We start from the raw sequence: 6,000 nt of genomic DNA on the forward strand, positions 1-6,000 counted from the left end.
TTGTTACCCTATCCTGCGGCTAGGAGCTGAGCAGGCACAGCCCGTGAATGGGTTTCAGGAAGGAAGCAATCTTTTTTTTTTTTTTTTTTTCTAAATAAATGTTCACCCTGGACAACCCTTTTATAACATTGGCACCTCATTGTGAATTCTACTACAAGATGGATGGCTACAGACATTGGTTCATTCACTTTCTGTACTGATGTATCCACCCTCATGACAAAACTGCAACCATTTGTAATACGCTTTTCTTGCAATGGACCTTTACCTTAGTAAATTTGTATACATCTTGATATACTGAAAAACCCATCGCATATTGCAATTCACAACACAACCATTGGATGTCACACACCGATTCATATATAGCGTACACGCCTTGTATGAGACTGAGAAAATCATATTATGAAAAGGCGGTCATCTCATGGCACAGGTATCCAGATCCATCTACAGAGGAGAGGTGAAGGAAGGTCCGTATACCAGCAAATATCCAGAATGGCACAAACAACACTTCCCATGATGCATCTCCTTGCTCTCCCCTCCAATGAAACCACAGGTAATAAATGACTCCCAAACCTGAGGTCGCATACTCTGTGATGTTTGGTTCAAGCTCACTCCCCCTCCCTTCTGTGAGCAGCAAATAGGGAGTGAGAGCAGGCAGATGCTTCATGGGAACTATAGTTTCTTCATAAATTCCATATAAATAACAGTGATACAAGGAGACTCAAGTAACATAACGCCAAGAAAAAGGAAACCGTGAGTATTTAGCACTGCTGTGGATGTATTTGCAGATACATTTTGGAAGCTGGATAACCCCCTTTAAATGCAAAAAAAAAAAAAAAATTGTAGTGCAGCGTCTTCTCTGGCATGTACTGTACAAGTCTGTTGTTATTGGAGGTGATGCAGACTATGTGACCAGAGTGCAGTATTCGACCAGCTAACAGCTAAGTCACTTTGTCTTTAAGGGCAACAAATGTTTGACAGCACATATTGTAGCATATGATATTACCTTTTTTCAGTTTTCGATTCAGACCGATAATATAATGTGACATGCAGTGTCGCTACCTGTAGACCTGTCTTCTGCTGGCAGATCCTGTAGCAGCTCATTTTTATTATTCTGAAGTTCAATATCCTCAGTCACTAACACAAAAATATGATACTTATTATTAAAGGGTTCTTCCTGACTTATGGCATATGTAAAAGATTGTGAGCTGGTACTTACCGTATATACTTGAGTCAAGCAAAGAAAAAATATTTTTTTTTTTTTTGGGGGGGGAGGGGGGGGGTCTATGACCAGCCGCAATAGTACTGTATAGAATCTCCCATAAAACATGAAAAAAAAAAAGCTTAAAAAAAAATAGAATATAAAAATAAATAAAAGTTCTGAATCCCTCCTTTCCCTAGGATACATATAAAAGTAGAAAATGATTGTGAAACACATACACATTAGGTATCCCTGTGTCTGACAGTGCCCGGTCTACTGAATATAGGGTAGCTGCAGTGCTCCTGTTCTGTCGGGAAGGCGTTAATAGGAGCACTGCAGATACCCTATATTCAGCCAGACTGAATTCCAAGTGGGGGGAAAAACCCCAGTCCTCAAGCTCAGGGAAGGGGCAGACAGACAACCAAAGCACCCCCTCCCCTTCCCCAGCACCCAGTATCTATTGCACCCAAAAACTCCGACCATTTTAATTTTTGACATTTTCCCGTAGCTGCTGTATTTCCCCCCCTCGGCTTATACTCGAGTCAATACGTTTTCCCAGTTTTCTGTGGTAAAAAAAACAGCTTATATTCAGGTCGGCTTATACTCGAGTATATACGGTACATTTATATTGTACATAGGTATCTGTAAACCCTCACCCTGCCTGGAGAGGTGGATGAAGCGTTGAACGTTAGAAAGAATAAAGATGTCTGCGCATGCGCACAGTGTTCTTCATTCACTTCGTCTGGGGGTTACAAAAACTCTCACACATCCACATCAGCCTCATCTGTACATATTATATATCTATTTTAGACAGCTAATGGATGTAAGCTGTTCTTTGACAAGCTCCAAACTTGTATACTTCTCCAGTTTGTATACCTTTACTGCTCTGTGCTGAAGGTAAAATGCAGTTTTGTTTTGTTTGTTTTTTGCTTATGTCTGTTGGGGCAATTTTTTTTGTCCTTCTGAAAATACCCATTGTTCTATTAGCCAATTCTGCACTACCTAGTGTAGAGAGGATGTTATCTTCTGCTTGCCTCACTACCCATGGACAAGATGGTTCCCTGCTCCTCTGGTGCGCTAAGAAATTTCACACAAAGAATCCTTGCACGTTTGCACACTCACGCTCTCTTGCAGGTGTCATTGTCGCCAGTACTTTGCTAAGGCATTTGTTTGGCACAGTATAAGTTAACCGCAATCTCTCAAGGCTCAGCAACCTATTAAAAGTGCGAGTCCCGTGCCAACACAGCAGTCTCCCTGATCACACAGGTGCCACGCTTATGTCACATGGGTTCTCAGATGAAACAAATATTTGTTCCACTAGATTTTGAGTAAAGCCTAAACTGATAAGTAACTGCAGTGGTTGCAAAAGACTTGAGAGGCGATAGGAATGCCATAGGGTTCAAAGGCCTTACCACAAATGTCCAACCATCGTACTTGCAAAAGCGACACTTCCAAATGTGCAGCCAATGGGAACAATCTGTTTTTGCTGATTTGGAAGAATCGTCGCTCTTTCCAGAAAATACCAAATCGAGAAAGTGATGACTTAGCCGCAAAATACTTAGTGGCAGAAAATACAGTGTAGCAAAGTGTAGAAACAAGACAGTGTAGAAACAAGACATCACAATTACAAGGTGTGTGTGTGTGTGTGTATATATATATATATATATATATATATATACACACACACAACATTCCCCCTACGCCCAAACAGCAGCACAAGATGGGGTATTCCTGCCCCTGTGTACTGTTAGGACAGGTGGAACTTTTAATAAACTAACAAGTTCCCTCCCATAAAAGGCCTAGGAGACCTCCCCCTCCCTGTGTTTTTTTCTGTCCTGTTACCAGGACAGGTGGAGGGAGAGGTCTCCTTTCCTCTCCCACAGTTTTAAAAAAGATTTCCTTTCTTTTTGGATTCTAGGTTTCCCCCTCCCCCTCTGGGTCTTACCTGGGGTAGGGGGATCCCTTTCTGCTCCGCTCGCTTTCTACTCCGGGGGGGGGGGGGGGGGGGGGAGTGAGGCTTGCGGCACATTCTCGATGTTCCGGACTGTGTTCTGCGGTCCCCGTCCCGCCGCGCTTCCTCCGCCGCCTGGATGTGCAGAGGCGCCGGGGGAAGAGGAACCTTGCGGCGCTCTATAGTTCTGCCGCGGGCACTATCTGGTGCGCCGCGGACTTCCGCTGTTCTCCGCGCATGCGCAGTCCAGGGCGCTTCGTTTCTGCGCTCAGTACCTTCTTAAGAAGGCTGTTTCAGGGGGACAGGTCCCCCCCCCCCCCCCCGCCTCAGTCTGTAATTAGGTTAGGCTGGGGGAAGGTTTTGTAATCCCCAGCCATTGTAGGGGGCTAGAAAGGTGTAGAGGGCGGAGCTAACATAACTCCGCCCCCCTTTCCCTTATTTAGCTCTGGTTTGCCCAGTGTAGGTTGCCTGTCAGCTCTAGCTTGCAGGTTCCTACTGTTCCTGGGCAACCAGAACCAGAAGGCTGAATTTCCCTACGTTGGAGATTTCTGAACCATAACCAAGGTGATGTATGCCCCCTGGTGGGGCCTGAGGGCAGAAGCTTTAAGGTAAGAGGAATAATGAGCAATATATTTCTCTTTAGATGTCATCTTCCTCCTCTGTTGCGAAGAATCCTAGGAGGAAAGCTTCTAGCAAACGTCGTCACCTTGCTTGTGTTAAGTGTGAGGTGCCTTTACCGGACGGCTATGTCTACCAGTGTTGTCGCGGGTGCCGAGGTCCCTCTTCAGAAGACACTTCTGTCCGTGACGTGGTTGGTTGGGTGAGAGAATTCGTTGAGGAGTCAATGAGAGAGATGAAAGTCTCAATCTCTCAGCTGTCTAAGAGACCGCGTATGGAGTCGTCACCCCCTTCGCTTCCACCAATGGAGGCGCTGCAAATTTTGGATGAGGTTTCCTCAGAAGAGGACAACCTGGACCCAACTAAGCCGGTCTTCCCGGTGGATAGGATGCCTAAGTTGCTTAGGGTCTTACGGGCGAAGGAGGTAGAGGAGGCTACGGAGGAGACTCCGTCTACCTCCCTCAAAACCTTTAGGGCCAACCCTGATATGGTCAAGAGGTTTGAAGCTGAATGGAGATTCCCAGAGCGTCCATTCAATGCTTCTAGGCGCTTTAGGGCGCTCTTTCCCTTGGCCGAGGCCCAGTCCAGCTCCTGGGGCCCCCCGCCCAAGGTTGACATAGCGGTCTCCAAACTATCTAAACGCACGGTAGTGCCAGCGGAGGACGGCTCTAACCTCCAGGATGTGATGGATCGCAGGGCGGAGGGGTCCCTGAGGCGTATTTACGCCTCTTCCTCAGCTCAAGCTTCGGTGGGCATCGCGGCTAGTGAGGTAGTCGCTAAACTGCGATCGGAGGTCTCAAATCTGGAGAGGGACATCGACTCCGGTGTCCATCGGGACAATCTGTTGAAGGCTATGACAACCATTAGCCTCATGTCCGACTACCTCTCTGAGACCGCTTTCTATCAGACCAAGCTGGCAGCGAGAACCATGGCATTGTCTACCGCTGCGAGGCGCCCCCTCTGGCTCAAGCCCTGGAAGGCAGATAACGCCTCAAAGTTCAATTTATGCGCCCTGCCCTTTGAGCCAGGCAGGCTATTCGGGAGTGAACTTGACCGGATAATGGAGGGGTTGGCCGATTCAAAAGGTAAGAACCTGCCTCAGTCAACAGGATCCAGGCAACGATCCTTTCGTGGCTACGCCCCCGCGAGAGGCATGTCAAGAGGCCAGTTTCGAGGGCGCCCCTCTGGCCCAAGAGGCGGTCGAGGTTCCTCCCGTGGTGGTGGGAAAAGATCCACCTTCTGACTATCACGATTCCCTCGCCTGCAGGGCCAAGGTGGGGGGTCGGCTTTCCTTACATCTAGCCGCCTGGCACCATCATATCCAGGATCCATGGGTTCTCCAGCTTTTACGGGAAGGCTACAAAATAAGCTTCCTATCCCCCCCTCCAGACAGATACAGGAGGACCCGCCCTCTTCAGGGCACCAAACAGCTTCATCTTCAAAGATCCGTGCAGGAGTATGTGGACAAGGCTGCGTTGGAACCCGTCCCTCTAGACGAACAGGGTCAAGGCGTTTATTCACCCGTGTTTCTAGTACCAAAGTCCACCGGAGGGTGGCGCATGATTATCGACCTGAGGTATGTAAATCAATTCATCCGCAAGGTCCGGTTCCGTATGGAGACCATAAGATCGGTTCTCCCCTTTCTGCAGCCAGGAGAACTATTCGTCACCTTGGATCTGAGGGACGCATACCTCCATATCCCCATTTATCCTCCACACAGGAAGTACTTAAGGATTGCCACGTATCTAAACGGAAGATTACATCACTTCCAGTTTACAGCTCTCCCGTTCGGTATATCCTCGGCCCCCCACACCTTCACAAAGGTAGTGGCCCCGGTCATAGCCGCCCTGCGCCTCCAGGGGATATTTATTGTCCCTTATTTAGACGACTGGCTGATAAAAGCTCAGTCAAGGGAGGTTTTGGCCACACAGTTGGGTATCACAGTGGCCTTTGTGAGCGAGCTGGGCTGGCTGGTAAACTGGCAAAAGTCGGTAGTGGTTCCATCAACCTGGATTCAGTTCCTGGGGTTCAACTTGGATTCTCTCAGTATGATGATCTCCCTGCCCTCTCCTCGGAAGGAGAAGATTGGTCGAGCGGTTCACTACCTATCCCGAACCAGGAAGGTTACAATCAGGACAGCGATGAAAGTCCTAGGTCTCATGTCCGCAACCATCGAGGCAGTTCCTTGGGCACTATGGCATATGCGCCCCTTACAACTCGAGATCCTGAGAGT

The sequence above is a fragment of the Leptodactylus fuscus genome, chromosome 1, assembly GCF_031893055.1.
Source record: "Leptodactylus fuscus isolate aLepFus1 chromosome 1, aLepFus1.hap2, whole genome shotgun sequence".
NCBI lineage: Eukaryota > Metazoa > Chordata > Amphibia > Anura > Leptodactylidae > Leptodactylus > Leptodactylus fuscus.